Source organism: Salvelinus namaycush, chromosome 36 (assembly GCF_016432855.1).
Source record: "Salvelinus namaycush isolate Seneca chromosome 36, SaNama_1.0, whole genome shotgun sequence".
Lineage (NCBI taxonomy): Eukaryota > Metazoa > Chordata > Actinopteri > Salmoniformes > Salmonidae > Salvelinus > Salvelinus namaycush.
The window spans coordinates 12,818,925-12,837,870 of NC_052342.1; the positions used below are offsets into that span (position 1 = coordinate 12,818,925).

General features: G+C 40.2%; 1 protein-coding gene across 1 annotated transcript in view; it reads left to right on the top strand.

The window, feature by feature from the left end:
• Window positions 1–18,946, top strand: part of LOC120030560 (adhesion G protein-coupled receptor L3-like) — an 86,358-nt gene that overhangs the window by 25,760 nt on the left and 41,652 nt on the right. The window lies entirely within an intron of this gene.

The window sequence follows — 18,946 nt, forward strand, 5'->3', positions numbered from 1 at the left end:
TAAAGATATCATATTGCGTTAGAAGGGGAAAGGAAGTAGCCTAACCTTGGCGCTGGCTTCTAACACACTCCAGGCCCTGGTCTCTTTGACAAAATTAAATACAGGTTGCTCTCTGTAACTCCCCACCCCTGCCAATGGATCTGCGCCTTAGCACAATATTGATCCGGAGGGCCAATGCTATCAACCGAGAGCCTTCTGTGATCCTGTCGGCATCAAGTGGCAGGCAATCTCTTTAAAAAGGGCTCCTCTTTAAGCGTCCAAGAAAAAGTTCCTCACATGTGCGAGTCCGGTGTGGTCTAGAAGTCAAAAGCAATCATTGACTCTCTTTAGTCCGGTTTGATAAAATGGCGAAGGGGGGGCAGAGTGCTGTGGCAGTAAGTGGAAGAGTATCATCGCTACACAGTGGGGCAATTAGAGATTGGGGCTCGAGTTCACAAGGCCAAATGACTTAGAGGAATATGATTGAGGTGTGTGTGTTGAGTGTATGTGTGTACTGAAAAGTGTGTGAGGGTGTCAGACTATTTCCAATGTGTCAGCTCTCAACAACCCCACCCCCCCCACCTATAGTATATCTATCTCAATTACTTTTGTCTAGGTTCGTCATGCTCTACTGTCAATGAACCCCCCCCCGACTTGCTTGGTTTATTTCACTGCCTATGCAGCTATGGTTAGTAGTCCTCACTGAATATATCCTCTTCCCTATTTGAATCTGCATTGTGCCTTTTAAATCTTTCGGCTAAAGGCCTATTAGATCAGCGTGGGATGCCTGGTGTAGTAAGCTGCCACTCCGCAGTGCTAATTACGAGGCAGTTAAACCCAGTGGTTTACGGTCTCTTTGCACAGACTTCCTCTACTGCCTCGGACCGTCTGCTGTCGGCTCGCCCAGGGCTACTGCTGGTCACCTATTTTAATAGGTTGAAATCTCCAAATCCAAATGCATTCTTCTTTTCAGCCAAGAGCTGTGGCTGTATCACACCTTAATCCACAGAGTGTGTAGTAGTAGTAGTAGTGTGCTTATTTGTGAGAGTACCTACTACAATGTGACAGGCGGGCCCCTCTTTCTACTCTGGCACTCCCTGCCATTATCAACGGAGACTCTGGAGCAATTAAGGTTAAGTGCCTTGCTGAAGGGCACATTGACAGATTTTTCACCTTGTCGGCTCGGGGATTCTAACTATCAACCTTTCGGTTACTGGCCCATCGCTCTATCCGCTAGGCTACCTGCCGCCGCAAAGTGTAGTTCCCTGACCGGGAATCGACCCTGGGCCGCGGAGTGCTGAGTCCTAACCACTAGACGTGTGTTCATCTGTGTCTATATCAGTTCATACCACTCCCCAAAGTACACACTGTCTCCAAGCAGAATGGGGCCCTATCTCCACGGTGATGGCTTAATGGTTGGAGACTGCAGGCTGATGTAATTCTCCATGTCAGGGGTCTCCAATTCAATTCCTCCAAACTCCTTGCATTTGCAGATTTGTGCTTTTAGACTGTGCTGTTAATGACTTAATTAGACTCTAGTCGATATTGGATTGAATTAAAAGGGCAATCTGCAGTTGCTACCTCCATTTTTGGACGTTGACATTAATTATATGTACCCATTCATTCTTGAAGATGCCTCATGAGCTTAGTGCAGCTGTCGTACCAAATCAGAAACTAAGTTATAAGCTTGATTTACTCATGTTTGTAAGCAAATAAATGTAAACAAACACTATAATGCCTCCAAAACATGGTTAAAACTATACGTATGATATCATGGATGGGCAGTCCTTGCATCCATAGCGTTGTCTTCGTTATTGTTTCAACAGCTGATTGCTGCTTTAAACAAGAACATCCTAAATGGTTTAGTAATCGAGCGACTGCACTTGATATGCAGAGGAGGTACATATAAGTGAATGTACAGGGGTTGCTAGCTGGGTTTGAGCTCAATCCAGGAAGTGAACACCCTCATGAAAAACTAGTGGCTAATTTGGACTGAAATATAACTGAATTGATACCCAAGGTGGGCGGATATTCAAATGAGTCTGACACATGATTCTCACCCCCTGGTATAACATGTTCAGCATCTGCTTTTATTTTCCCAGAGTGCCTTGAAGCGCCACAGCCCGAGTAGGCTTCTTGTGATTCGTCAGGTCTGAGTGCATTTTCCCTGACTAGACCCTGACTGAGTATTGCTCTCTTGATGTCCAGAGACAAAACACCCCCCCTGCGAACATGTTCCGTCAGCTCAATCAAGCTTCCATCAAACTCCATTTGCATCTGAAGACGTGGGGAGCTTGATAGCCTGCCTCTCAGCCTCACTCAAACTACTCCAGACACCACCCTTCTACGCCTCCGGCAGCGAAGAACAACATTTTCCAATTATAGATGATTATCTCAGTGAATTTTTGTGATTAGTTGGATTCGGGACGCTAGGAGGGAGGGATAGTGGATCGTTCGGGGTGTGATTTTGAACGGTAATGTGTCTGGAATTGTATATTAGATCAAGGACTGCTGACCACAGTGTCTAAGAATATATTGTGTGTTATATATTGGTATATGCAAGCAGTGTATTAGTGTCATAAGGCCGGGTTTGCACAAACAAGCGCATCCGTAGTAAAACACATACAATTTGAACCAACCTGTATGCAACTTTTGCCAATCAGTTTTCCACTGAATCCCATGATGCCTCCATCTCAACAGTGAAACTCCAAGGCTTTGAAAAGTTGAGTGGAAGCTACAGTACTGTACAGTTGTTGCTTTCAAACCATAAACGTACATGTTTCTCTCTACGACATGGTCTCCAGTTGTTGTTCAGTTGGAAATACATCAGCCTGGTCATTAAGGTCTTGAAAAACAAGAGCAAGACTCTGTGTGTGTCATTCAGACATGTCAAACAATACTGCCCAGGGTTGTTAGACAGCACAAAGGCAGAGCTCTATGCTATATTCACCAATTTGACCTTTGACCTGTGTGTCAACCATGTTTGTCAGTAGGGCACTTATCTCCAGACCTCCAGATGCTAGGGGACTAAGGTTGTCCACCCTAACCCAACCCTATGGATTGGCCAATCACAGGCCATAGAGGCATCCAATTGGGTTTGGCCGGTCCAAACATTCTTTGTTTCCCATTTCCTGCTCTGATGGTGAAGTTTATAGTGACCAGGAATGAATGACGCAGAAGGAAGTCAGTTGGAACTTGAGGTCATTGGGTCCTGAGGTGGATCTATGAAAGCCAGTACTTCAGTCATGCATGATTTATATACACACACACACACACACACATGCATACATACATACGCACGCACACACACACACTCATACGTACAAGCACGCTGTATAGGAACGAGTGCATGTTCACACATACACAAACACACCATCAACAACCAACTCTCTTTCTCTCTTTCTCTATTTCTCTCTCACTCACTCTCACACTCATATTTGGCTGCAGAGAAGGCCAGGTGGAAACCATTTGAATTCCCTGTGGTTGTAACCACGGTCGTTACTCATAACACAGAGGGTCGACGCACCTCCGATTGCCAGACCATTTACAACATATTCCCCTTTGATTTGTGAAACTTATTCATTAAGATGGAGAAAATGATATGCATTGCACGCACAAAAAACAACAACAATTTGACTCGATAACATTTGTACGAATTCTCCTGCACATGCACTAGGCTAACATCAGATAATCACATTGAGATACATGCACCAATGGGATCATGGTTATTCATGTCTAAAATCTCTGTTTCCTATTCACCCGCCATCTAAAATTACTGTTTTTATTTGTATTTTTCTCCCCACGTTACGGGCTCTGAGTGAAGTGTTTGCTGAAAGACAGCCCTTTTGTTATTTCAATGGTTCTGTGACTTAAGGAGTCAATTTGACTTGGTTGCAGGCGCTGCAGTCTGGTTTGAATGGAGAATTATTCAAATTGAGGCGGAGGGAATATTTCCTAGACAGAATGATGATTGAGACCTCACCCAGTCAAACCGAGAAAACACAGAGGAACGGAGAGCTCACACTGACGACGTTTAGCTTTGAGGTCAATAGGAAACCTGCCAAAATGCCATAATTCATTGCATAAGTGATTTAGTTACGTGGTTTGTCTAAAGTTCCATAGAGTGGGACCCTCATGTTGTGTGTCTTGTTGAGCAATTTAGTGGTTACCTGGGGTTTTCTCGACCGCATTCTCTGGCCGCTTGCCAGAGACCGAAAGGATCCCAATACAGGAATGGTCCATCCAATCAGCTGGGGTTATGTCAGACAGGCTCAGGGACAGGTCATGTTTTTGTGGTGTCATACATTCCATGCATTGTTCTGCCAATAGCCATCCTCCTTTCCCTTAGAGAATTGACTCCCGCCATTTTAGAAGTCTTGGTTTAAAAAAAGAGAAAGAAAACCCTCAGCAAGTATGCCAGATAGATTATGTGTTCCAATATTTCAGTATGAAGTTTTGGCAAAGTACAACATCTCAGGGTTTTGGCTCGTGGTTCTGGTCGCCCGTGGATGGCAATTTATCGCGAACAGGTGATGTGGTCATGGTTGTTTATTATTATTAACACAAGCCTACTGATAATATAGTGCTTTTTAATTCAATCAAGGCTCTTTCTCACTGTGTGTGACGTCAAAGTGGAAGAATGTGCGTGTGCTTGCATTTGTGTTAGCGAGCATGTACTGTATGTGGTTAGTTATTCTCTACAGGATCGGTGTCCCCCCCCCCCCCCCCCCCCGCGGGAAGGTTGAGCTAACATGCGCTAATGTTATTAGCATGAGGTTGTAAGTAACAAGAAATTTCCCAGGAAATAGTAATGTCTGATATGGGCAGAAAGCTTAAATTCTTGTTAGTATAACTGCACTATCCAATATACAGAAGTTATTACAGTGAAATAATACCATGCTATTGTTTGAGGAGAGTGCACCGTTATGAACTTGAAAATGTAGCAATAAACCGATTAGGCACATTTGGGCAGACTTGATGATAGTTTTTTTAACAGTAATGCAATGGTTCATTGGATTAGTCTAACACTTTGTACATGCGCTGCTGCCATCTAGTGGCCAAAATTTTAATTGCACCTAAACTGGAATATTACATTGTGGCCTTTCTCTTGCACTTCAAAGATGATGAAAGAAAGAAAAAACATGCTTTTTTTTATTATTATCTTTTACCAAATCTAATGTGTTATATTCTCCTACATTAATTTCACATTTCCACAAACTTCAAAGTGTTTCCTTTCAAATGGCATCAAGAATATGCATTTCCTTGCTTCAGGTCCTGATCTACAGGCAGTTAGATTTGGGTATGTTATTTTAGGCGAAAATTTAAAAAAAAAAGGGTACAATCCTTAAGAGGATTTTATACAGAGCGACTTAGTCAGTGCATCCAATCAAGGTAGATAAATAACCACATATCACAGTCAATACACTGCAAGTAAAAACGTTCTTTAATAAAGCAGCTATCAGCAGAATGAGTACTAGTAAGACAAGCGTATGGGTGGGGGTTTGAAATCATTTCACAGTATCATTCATTTTTGTCGGATATCCTCATATTCAAAATACATTTTGGTTGGCACTCTATTGCTGCAGCTGGGGTAGAGGTTATATGGGGTGATGTGTGTAGCAAGCAGACTGCGGGACAAAGAGAGGGACGCCAAGGCAACTCAGCTACGTCCAAGACTAGGTAACTTGTAGCAGCCACAATGTTATTTATCATCCCATACAGTGCCTTCAGACCCCGTTGATTTCTTCACATTTTGTTACAAAGTGGGATTAAAATGGATTTAATTGTTGTTTTTTGTCAACAATGTAAACAAAATACTCTGTCAATAAAATGTGAAGAAATCCAAGAGAAGATAAGATAACCTAGCTAGCCCCATGCTGCGCTTTCTCCCCAACCCCCATTCAGATAAAAAAAACAGCATACCTGTTGGTTGCTCATTGAAGCCTACTTCTCATTTTGCTAAGTTTAAGACTGTAATTTTATTCCATCTTGCATTGAATTAGAGAACTCTCACTCCACTTGCTACACAGCCCCTTTGCCACTTTAATTGGCCAACATAAACAACAAGCTACACACATGAAGGCTGCCGGTCGGCTACATGTCTTTTTATGGGGCGCACCATGCATGTCATAAACTACATTGAAAGGTTTGTTTTGATTAAATTAAGCATTTGAAATGTCATGGTATATTATATGTAGCAATGTTACATGGCTATTTTAATTCAAGTTAGGAAAAACATTTTCAGTTGAAATAGGCTTACATTGGGTTATACTTTTTTCTCACAAAAATGAATACTCACAAGTATTCGAAAATGAATAGTTTGGATAGTCGAATATCCATGCACATCCCTAGAAAAGACAAGTTTAAAACAATTGCAATGATGTTGAAGATTTTTATTTGAGTGAAAACAGAACTAAATGGTTCAATTTGTTGATTTGGGAGTGCTTACTGTAACATACAGTATATGCAATTAATATTATGCAAATGAGCAAGCATTCTAATTCTAACAAAGTCTCTGATCCTCTTCAATTCACGTGTGAAATGATCTTCTGTACGGTGTACATGTATTACAAAAGTCCCAACGATGTTTCAGGTGTCTTTCCACTATATTCACTATGAGATCAGGGTTGAAATTTTTTCCATTTGGGTTATGAGCAAAAGCACAAAACTACAGTATAATGACAAATGTTTACAAATAATGAAACTAATTTACTCATCAATAGTTTCTAAATCAGGTATTAATGAGTATTCATATTATTAATTATAAACTGGGTGGTTCGAGCCCTGAATGCTGATTTGACTAACAGCCGTGGTATATCAGTCCTTATACAACGTGTGGGTCTAATCCTGAATGCACATTCCAGCCGCTGTCTATTCCACAAGTTACCACCGGCTAAATCTATGACGTTAAAATGCCTATTTACTCTGTTCCATCTGACTGTGCAATCCACTGTCAACAGCCAAGGCAGGGAAGTTAGAAACTGATCTCCACTATAAAAAGCATCTCGACATTCACATTTTCTTTTTGACTAACATTTAGTTTTCAACAGCGGAGATTTGTATAAACCTTGCTCTATGTCTCTCTGACATTTGCAACATTGTTTCAATATTCAAATTCGATCTCCAACTTTCCTATAGTAATGAACGTGTAGGGGTCGAGACGAGAGAGCGTTTCTCAGCCAGTCGAAATCATGAATCAGCTGGCATAATTTTTATGGATATATATACAAAGATATGTAAATTGAAAAAAAACGCCAAACGAAGCTAGTTTGCAGTCTTTTCAGCTTCAGTTTGAAGTCGTGTTAGCTGTGTTGTTGGCTAGCTCCTCTGAACAACAGTGTCTTAACGAGAGAGCACATTTTCTATGCCAGGCGAAATTGTGCCTCAGCTCATTGTTATGGATGTCTCCAAATAAATATCACTAGAAAACAACTTTAAACAAATGCAGCTACTGTGGTTATTCTGTCTGCACTGTTTGATGTGACTGTAAGTTAGCCGTAGTTGGCTAGCTAGCAAACAAGGGATAAGAACATTGCCAGCCAGTATGGCAATGGAATATTTCGAAGGAACGACTGGGTCGCGTCCATAGATACAGAACAAAAAAACTGAACGACTGAGTCGTGTTTCTGGCAACCGAACCAATAGATCGAACAAACGACCAGCCATCTTGGGTAGCAGCCCTAGATTTGTTTCGGGACTATATCTTTTGGAAGGATGAAATTTAAAAAATAACATTTTTTATTAAAATCTGTCAACCATTATTTGAATATGTTGGTAACCTGTTGTATAACAGTGAAGCCAGTGTTTGGAGGATATATTGGCACGGTTTAGCAACACCCGTGCCAATATATGCTCCCAACACCGGCTTCTCTGGCATTAAGTTATTTTTACTGCTCTGGTTATCAGTTTATAATAGCAATAAGGCTCCTTGGGGTTTGATGTATGGCCAATATACCACGGCGATGGGCTGTGTCCTGGCACGCCCCGTTGCGTTGTGCGTAAGAACAGCCCTTCCATGATATATTGGCCATATATCCCCACCCCCTCGGGCCTTATTGCTTAATTATGTAATTATTGAAAGACAATGGGGGTTTGCAGTGAGACAATTATTGTAGATGCCTTAATAGCATTTCTTATGTTGCAGAATGGTGAAGACCTCGTTAAGCCACGCCTTCCCTTGAAACCCTATGTGACACTGCCAGCCTTGTCGTGTATTTAACAGTTTTCCCTTAATACCATTGGGGTCAGAAAGGGAGTATATGGTAACTAAACAGGTAAAATACATTACAATACAGGGAAAAACATGACCATACATTAAAATGCTACATTATGTAACAGTACGACATACCGGCACATTTTCATGATACAAAATATTTAAAATCTGCTCTACAATACTGTGAAAGTCATTATAATCTTGAAGTGTGCTTTTACTTGACAGTTTTTTATTTAACAATGTGTGTTATAAATTTTAACTATTTTGTATCACGAGAAAGTTACCCACTGAGTGGTATAAACAGTATTTTACACTGCAACGGATTTGAGCATCAAAGCGCTTTACACTTGTAGTGGACGGCTGCTTTTACACATGCGGCCCAATTCTGATCTAATTTTCACTAATCAGTCTTTTGACCAATCACATCAGATCTTTTTCAGAGCTGATCTGATTGGACAAAAATGCAGCTGACCTGAAGAGACCTAGACATAAATGGAGGAATTATGTATTTATTTTCAACTTGGTGTATGCAGAAATAATGGACTTGATAAAGTACTAACCTGTACACATGCATAATTTTACATTTAGAAAACGTGCAGAGGTTCTGAACTGCACTGATTTGCTGTTGGCACCCCTGTGACCCATTCTACTCAACTCCCAGCACAAGAATCCACAAGAACCTGCAGAAAACAAATACTCATGACATCTGTTTTGGGACTATTTTATATTTGGACAGATATAATATATGTGCCACCATAGACACAACCAGGTTGTGCCCATGTGGGATACTGAGCCCCATGAAACAACTCCCCCATCAAAATAACAAAAGTGGCTGGTGGCACCTTAATTGGGGAGGATGGGCTCATAGTAATGGCTGAACCAGAAGCAATGGAATGATATCAAATACATGGTTTCCATGTTGATTCCATTCCAGCCATTATTATGAGCTGTCCTCCCTTCAGTAGCCTCCTGTGTTATTTATATATATATATATATATATATATATATATATATATATATATATATATATATATCAAATATATATATATATATATCAACTCCCCCACAATGAACTAACATATACAGTGTATATATATAACATATACAGTATATATATATATATATATATATATATATATATATATATATATATATATATATATATATATATACTGTATATATATACTGTATATATATATATACTGTATATATACTGTATATGTTAGTTCATTGTGGGGGAGTTGTTTCATGGAGCTCAGTATGCCACATGGGCTCAACTTGGTTGTGTCTATCAAGGTTGGGGTCAGTCTCATTTCAATTTCAGTCAATTTAGGAAGTAAACTGAAATTCCAATTCCAAATTATCTTCAATGCTTTTCAATGAGGAACCTTTTTGAATTGGAATTGGAATTTGGTTGACTTTCCGAAATGACTGGATTTAAATGGAATTGGCCTGGATATTGTTAAGTCTGTTTATAGCTATATTTAGTTTTTTGGGTATTGCCGTAGGGCCCCATTCATTCTAACAATATGTCTGAGTTATACACCTTAACTGGTTGGACCGAACATAGTGCTCACTGGAATCATACTCAAAATTACAGTGTGAGTATCCATCAAGGTAGTAAATCAATCCTCCATGATAGTGACCATCAGGCGCTATACCTTTACAAACAATAATTCCGGTAGGGGATTTGACAGCATCCTCAACGAAGGACATTTGTTATATTTATTTGAAGGAGTCTCACACCTTTTTATTTTAGTTAAGACAGTGAAGGATAGATGGGAAAGATTCACTTATTTTTCAAACTCTTGTAGAATAAGGTTTGTTACATACTCAGTGGTATTACTGTAGAGGTCTCCCAACATAGAGCCTGTTCACGGCAGCCCCGGTCTTGGCTAAGGTCCCCGATCCAAGGACTCACACACGTACATTTGTGGTCATGATTGGTGGCTGTGCATTCAGTGTTGTCTCTGCAGGAATAGACAATGCATGCATCCATGTGTTGACCTTCTCTACACACTTCACTATCCCTACAAGAGACGCCACTCGTGCACCTGTCACAGCTGCTGTCGAGAATGAATGCATTACAAGGCTGCTCTGTGCATCTATAGCTCAAACTCATACTGCAATCTTGGAAGTTCTGTCATTTTGAACAGGATGCTGTGCAGTCTCCCTTCAGATTTGCATTCCATGGTCTCCTTTCCAGTCAGGTCAGTGTGACATACAGGCAAGTGACTCCATTGTCCGTTAGAGCATGTAAGTCTTTGGATAAGGTTTGTAGCCATCGGCACATTTGACGCGTACCTGCTGCTCTTTAGTGCTGTGGTGAAGCTTCTCACAGTAACTATTACACAGTTGTTGAGCCTTAAGTGGGCTGCAAACATGTAGCTTGTAAATGTTCTACTGACTGTCTATTTGATCTTGTTGGCCAGTGATCACCAGATAATTTGACCAGGCTGAGACGACTTCCTTCTCAAGGGCAAATCTGTAGTGTACAAACAAATTGAATTTAACTCTATATGCTTCAGAGCATTCGATTGGATTGTCTTCGTCATTGTTCATCAGCAGCGTGTCTCAAACAATCGCCAGGATTGTTCTCACCTCCATGAACCCTTGGCCCAACATCACGTTATTGAATTTGCTGAGCATATAGAGGAATGGTTCACCTTTTTGAAACATGTCTCCAACTTCGGATGTGAACTGGCTTTGGGTTACATTTTCAGCTTGAAGTTCAAACTGTTTTGCTTTTATGTAACGGAATTTCTCTATGACATTGTTGTACCTGACAAATATTTGAGTCCAATCTATATCATTGCGAATATTTGCAACTGTAATATATAGAAGTCATATCTGGGACAGGCTTAAATGCAATGCCGTTGAGTTGGACATCTATAGCTGCAAATTCAATCAAATGTTCAACACTTTCCTTGCATTCTGGACCAACAAACATTCTGGGGCATTCACATAAAACAGCTGTTGTGTCTGAGTGGTTTGCATTTTCCATCATTTTGAAATGTCTTTGGAGTAAGGGTCTTGTTCGACAACATCCTGACTCTTCAACAATATAGTATTCTCAAATAACAGTAATATGTTGCTTCCATAATGTATTAAACACTTGAACTCTACGAAGCCTATAGTAGCTCTTTGAGCAAAAGTTGAACCTTTACTAACGCTGTAGATCTAATCTACATTTTTCATAATCTCGTCGTTACAAAATATTTTGTATTTTTAAACACAAGTTACCTAGCAGGTCAGGTCGAATTTGCCCATATATTGTCTTTTTAATACTATCATTAACATGAAACCCTTTCTCTAGATGGATGAGGTGAATTCTTGCTTTTTGGACTAAACTATTTTGAGAGTTGCCAAAGGTTATCTCATGTTTATCTTCTTCGTCATGCACTATAACTGTCCATTTGTACCAGGGAAACTTCGGGTCCAATTTTGTCTTAATATCATTGGCTAGCTTGAAATTATTTGAATATTTCGTCCCCGATTTTATTTACATATTTTAAGAGCCATATGATAGAATCGTCTGCGCACTCAATCTGAGCATTCTTCATTGCTGTCAGTATGGAGGTTAACCTTTCAACACTCTCTTTCACTCCAGGAGCAGCAGCATAGCCCTTCATTATGTCATAATACACATTCAATTGCAAACCTTTTAACCATGAGACTCAAAAAGTAGCCAGAATATATCTGCAGGATCTTGATGTCAGCATTCGACTTCTGAATGACAAGTTGCAGTAGATTCTTGTTGAGACTTGTTTCGTTTTCCTCAGTCAGGTACCGGTAAAAGTTAGATACACTGTTACGGTGTTTCACTGTTGTCATAGTAACTGGATTCAAAACTTGTTTTGTCGTTCCTCGACCAAAGGAGCGTGTTCCAAGAATTTCATCAACTCAACTCAACCCAGGAGTTTTTAATGTTACTCTCGTCTCTGTCATACATGCTCATATAGGTCACCCAGTCAAGCTCATCTCTTCGGGAGTTGATTTGAAGCGAGATTGAATCCAGTTTTTCTGTTGATCTCTGAAAACTTCTCTGTCATGAACTCCACATTCGGATCAGTTTGTGGAATGAAGACCAAAGCCAAACCAATTATTGAGCCAACAAAACTGAAACAAGATGCAACTTCAGACAGAGTATTCATCACTGTCAGGACCTTGGTCAGGGTTTTACTGACTTTTTCTGTCTCCTTATGCCTGTGGGTTTGGGAGTAGCTGTATTTCTATGATGGCTGTGGGAATAAATTCATGGACATTATTTCTGGGCATGTTGGCTCTGTCCTGTCCTTACATTCCATAATAATGTTAGCTTGAGAAAAGCAGCTGTATAGAAGTAGATAGAGCACAGAGATGAAGGTCTTTGTGCTACACATGAGTTTTTCTGCGGGAAGGGAAAACAGAGTGAACTCAATAAGCTTTAAAATAATGATTTAAAACGATACACTGTTAGACTATTTGAAAATGATTGACCCACGCTAAAAATGATCATTTCTAATCTGTGGATCTGACCAAGGGAATATCTGACCCATCTTTGTAAGAAACAGAATCAAAATAATAAATAATTTCGATCTCTTACTGATATATCGCTTTTACATTAAGTTGCACCTTTACTATGTAACTACACTTAACTGTCGTAACGACATAGCAATAAGTTGTTACATAGGTATTACATGGTAATAGTTATTAGCGGTATCAGTTGCTACACAATTGAAACAAGGACTCTCTAATTACACAAACACACGCTGAAGGTAATTCCACATGTGTAATTACTACTGTGATTACACATTTTATTGTTCCCTTATGTAACTACTGTATTGTAATTACACGTTTGAAAGTTAGTCACCTGTGAATTAAGATGATAATAACGCCAACCAAATTGTGACTTTGTTACATGTAACTACACAGTGCCACTACTATCAAATGCACAGGTAATTCCAGGGTTGATACCTTTTTGATCTAATGATGTAAATAGGCTAGGGCCTCCCAAGAATGAAAACAATTATTTAAGTATATTCAAATCCAGAATGTGAATTACAGGGGGGCCCATGGGGGTCTCAGACAACCTGAATTAGACATGAGTCCCCCTAATTGCAACAAAGTCAAACATTGGGGAATTCTCTAAATAATGCAAATTGAACCATTCTTTATTTGTTTAAAATGCAATTTGTACTGCTACAGTGGTATTTTACATGTGTCCATTACAATCTATGCAAGAATCGGAATGCATGATTTGTCACCAGAACTTGAAAATGTGACTAAAACAGTAAATGCATTATGCTCCATAAACACATCCAACATTTCCTCATCTCCCACCCCTTCTTATGTGACTATCCCCAATGCTCCTCCCTCTTTTTACCCCTGCCACGATACAAAGTTTCTCCCTGCAGGCGGTCACTGAGTCCGATGTGCTGAAGGAGCTCCTTAAACTTGACCCCCAAAACCCATCTGGTTTAGACCCTTTCTACTTTAAGGTTTCTCCCCCTATCATCGTCAAGCTTATCTCTGACCTTTTTAACCTGTTTCTCCTCTCTGGGGACGTTCCCATTTCTTGGAAGGCAGCCACGGTCCATCCTTTATTTAAAGGGGAGATGAAGCTGATCCGAACTGTTATAGGCCAATTTCTATTTTGCCCTATTTATCAGAAGTGTTGGAAACTTAATAATCAACTGACTGACTTTCTTGATGTCTATAGTATTCTCTCGGGTATGGCATCTGGTTTCCGCTCAAGTTATGAATGTGTCGCTGCAACCTTAAAGGTCCTAAATGATATCACCATTGCCCTTTGATTCTAAGCAATGTTGTGCTGCTATTTTTATTGACTTGGCCAAAGATTTTTATATGGTCGACCATACCAATCTTGTGGGCCGTCTAAGGAGTATTGGTGTCCCTGAGGGGTCTTTGGCCTGGTTTGCTAACTTCCTCTCTCAAAGAGTGCAGTGTATGAAGTCAGAACATCTGCTGTCTCAGTCACTGCCTGTCATCAAGGGAGTACCCCAAGGCTTGATCCAAGGCCCCACGCTCTTCGCAAATTACATCAACAACATAGCTCAAGCAGTCGGACGCTCTCTCATCCATTTATATGCAGATGATAGTCTTCTACTCAGCTGGCCCCTCCCTGGATATTGTGGTAAACGCTCTACAACAAAGCTTAGTGTCCAACAAGCTATCTCTGCCCTTTACCTTTGTTTTTGAGGTGTTCAGAACAAGGATATGCGGTTTGGTAAGAAGAATGCCCCTCTCCCCACCGGTGTGGTTACTAACCCCTGAGGGTTTAGAGCTTGAGGTACTCACCTCATCCAAGTACTAGGGAGTATGGCTAGACGGTACACTGTCCTTCTCTCAGCACATATCAAAGCTGCAAGCTAATGTTTAATCTGTACTTGGTTTCCTCTATCGTAATCGCTTCTCTTACACCACAGCTGCCAAACTAACCCTGATTCAGATGACCGTCCTACCCATGCTAGATTACGGAGACATAATTTATAGATCAGCAGGTAAGGGTGCTCTCGAGCGGCTAGATGTTCTTTACCATTTGGCCATCAGATTTGCCACCTATGCTCCTTTAAGAACACATCATTGCACTCTATACTCCTCTGTAAACTGGTCATCTCTGTATACACGTCGCAAGACCCATTGGTTGATGCTTATTTATAAAGCCCTCTTAGGCCTCACTCCCCCCTATCTGATATACCTACTGCAGGCCTCATCCTCCACATACAACACCCATTCTACCAGTCACATTCTGTAGAAGGTCCCCAAAGCACACACATCCCTGCGTCGCTCCTCTTTTCAGTTCGCTGCAGCTAGTGACTGGAACGAGCTGCAACAAACACTCAAACTGGACTGTTTATCTCTTATCTCTTCATTCAAAGACTCAACCATGGACACTCTTACTGACAGTTGTGGCTGCTTCGCGTGATATATTGTTGTCTCTACCTTCTTGCCTTTGTGCTGTTGTCTGTGGCCAATAATGTTTGTACCATGTTTTGTGCTGCTCCCATGTTGTGTTGCTACCATGTTGTCATGTTGGGTTGCTACCATGCTGTGTTTTCATGTGTTGCTGCCATGCTATGTTGTTGTCTTGGGTCTCTCTGTATGTAGTGTTATGGTGGCTCTTGTCATGTGTTTTGTCCTATATTTTAATTTTTTACTTTTAATTCCAGCCCCCGTCCCCGCAGGAGGCCATTTGCCTTCTGGTAGGCCGTCATTGTAATTAAGAATTTGTTCTTAACTGACTTGCCTAGTTAAATAAAGGTTAAATCAAATCCCCCAAAATACGGTATGCTATAGTAGAAACGACAACGATATATACAGAAAATACGGCACTTACTTTGATAGGGATGCACACATGGGAAAAGGTTTGCAAGGCTTTTTCTGACTAGAGATGCTTAAATGTCTTCATACTTGATCTGGGGAAGTGCTTGGGCTCTCGTCAAATAGATTCCTTTGTCCAGCTCAGTAAAGCCTTGAACATAAATTGTCCACAACAGGCGAAATGGGCTACTTCTTATATTAATTAACGAGGAGGCGGAAAACACCTCAATTCAAACGGTTGTTAGAAAATGAAACTTGTTAGGAAATCATTTTGTAATTGACAAACATAACCAATAGATAATTAGCAGGAAGCGTGCCTTGGTTTGAGGGCAGCGCGGATGAACTGTCCTATTGCAGAGCAATCACATTTTGGAACAGTGATTGCATTCTGACATCACGTGCATAAACACATTCACACGGGGGCGACCGTTAGCAATTTTTGGAACTCACGCGTTAAAAGGTAATAATCTTTTTTTTTAAAAGGTTTTACCATTGTGTTTACTATTAGGCCTATTAGACCCACATTCGAGACCCCCCCCTCCCCCCCAATGTCAGCTACTGCTTAAATCATACTTCATTAATATTTTGAAATACACCATATATACAACAGTATGTGGACCCCCCTTCAAATTAGTAGATTTGGTTATTTCAGACACACCCGTTGCTGCCAGGTGTATAAAATCGAACACACAGCCATGCAATCTCCGTAAACAAACATTGGCCGTAGAATGGCCTTACTAAAGAGCTCAGTCACTTTCAACATGGCACCGTCATAGGATGCCACCTTTCCAACAAGTCAGTTAATCAAATTTCTGCCCTGCTCGAGCTGCTGTAAGTGCTGTTATTGTGAAGTGCTGTTATTGTGAAGTGCTGTTATTGTGAAGTGCTGTTATTGTGAAGTGCTGTTATTGTGAAGTGCTGTTATTGTGAAGTGCTGTTATTGTGAAGTGCTGTTATTGTGAAGTGCTGTTATTGTGAAGTGCTGTTATTGTGAAGTGCTGTTATTGTGAAGTGCTGTTATTGTAAGTGCTGTTATTGTAAGTGCTGTTATTGTAAGTGCTGTTATTGTAAGTGCTGTTATTGTGAAGTGGAAACATCTAGGTGCAACAACGGTTCAGCCCCAACATGGTAGGCCATACAAGCTCACAGAACGGGACCGGTAAAATCATCTGTCTTCGTGCAAAATCATCTGTGCAACACTCACTACTGAGTTCCTAACAGCCTCTAGAAGCAACATCAGCACAAGAACTGTTCGTCGGGAGCTTCATGAAATGGGTTTCCATGGCCGAGCAGCTGCACACAAGCCTAAGATCACCATTCGCTTTTCCTAGCATCGGCTGGAGCAGTGTAAAGCTCGCTGCCATTGAATCTGGAGCAGTGGGAATGCATTCTCTGGTGTGATGAATCGCGCTTCACAATCTGGCAGGCAGACGGACGAATCTTGGTTTGGCGGATGCCAAAAGTGTGTTTAAGTGTAATGATAGTATACTGAGGGGTCTGCAATTATTGACACCCTTGATAAATGACTGTGTATAAATGTGTATAAAATAAATAGTTCAAATACTGAACTATATTGTATGCTCCAAGAAAATTGGGGAAATATATTATTTGATACTAATACAGTTCGTGTTTATAAAAGGTGCCGAACTGACTGAATAAAGTCAATCTCCTATATCCCTATGCTGTTCATAACGTAGTCAAATGTCCATGGTATCGCATCTGGACAAGTATACAAAAGCTCTTGTTTGTATTTTCCTAGGATTGGAAGCCCATGTCGAGACTTACCAGTGCCTGCTAAAGTGACTCGTCACTGTGGCCTAGTGATGGTTTGTTTGCGAACAAACAACTCTTTTTGAACTGATTTTTGGGGTGATTGGAACCGAATGGCATCGATGATAGAGCCGTTCATTTGGCACCCTAATTTGCACACTGGTAGGCTACTACTGCATTTTGGCGATAATCTGCAGGTACATTTTGAAAATGTTGAATCCTTACTGCAGGAACAATAGGTAGTGGAGAGAGCCTCATTCTGGTCCAAAATATGATAACAGATTTGAATAGTTTTTAAAGCTAATGATACTTTATATGGTGTTTTAAAAGATATTGATATAGGTCTATTGATTTAATCAAAGTGTTGACAATGGAGTGGTCAGCTGCTGCTTTCTGTGTAGCAAAGCCCATGTTAACCTGCTTCATTATTCTATTTTACCTGATGGTCTATTCATGCCCGCCTAACTTTGTGCACCCCCACTTTTACAAAATCTGACAGGGGTTCAAAGGGTTTCCTTTCCCTAAGTGTCCACAGCAGCAGAGGCAATGAAATACATCATTTGAAGAACAAACATCATTCATACATTTTCAGTGATTTTAATTGTAAAGTCATGTCTTTCTATTCAATACCACAACTCATTGTACTAATCTGGGATGTACAGTGTAACTAAAAGGGAATTACTTAATATTCTCCTACTTCCTACTTTCTCACGATTACCTTATTGACTGCAAAGGTTGTTACAGTGTAACTACATGTAAAGTGAAATAATGTATTCATTGCCATTAATTTGATTCCTGAGTAGGTATATTATAATTGCCAGTGCATCCTTTGTAACGTTGTAGTTGAAATAACATTTGATTGAATATACCCCGTTGGGCAGGCTATAACATGGAAATAAACTACTTAAAATAATCTGTAGTTAATGGCATGGTGTGCCTTGTTACAATTGTTGCTATCAGGTCCTAGCCTATTTACTTCACTAGATCAAGATGGTATCATCCTTGGTATTACCTGTGGATTTGATTTGTAGTCACACCCCGTAGTTACATGTAACAAGGTTATTTGGTTGGTGTTATTAACATGGTAAATCACAGGTGACTTTCAAACACGTACTTACAAAACACTTACATAGTGGAACAGAAATGTGTAATAGAATTAGTAATTACACATGTGGATTAACTTTCAGCAAGTGGGTATGTAATTGCATTTGAATACCTATGTTTGTTTCTACAGTTATTACTGTGTAGTTACGTAGTAATACCGACTATCTTAGTCATACAAGTGTGACTGAATTTATGAATGAAAATATGAATGTTACCCATTTGGAAATAGTTATGTGCATGAAGGCAATTTTTGTTAGGCTTAACTCCAAGTTAAATATTGTTGCATTTAGTGTAGGCTACCAGCAAACTGAACAGTATTGCAAAATGTTTGTCCTGTTTTAACTGTGTTGTCAATCATGTTTCAGCAGCGTGGTAACATTGCCTCTTAGTTCATAATGAATATGATTATTATTGACAGTGGGGACCAGATCCTAGATTAGTACTGGGTAAACGATTTGAACGAAACCTTCTATACATATTTACCCATTTGTAGAAGTGCTCAGAAAATGAATGAATGGCAAGAGATAAAGGTGCTCAAATTTGACCCATTTTGCGTAC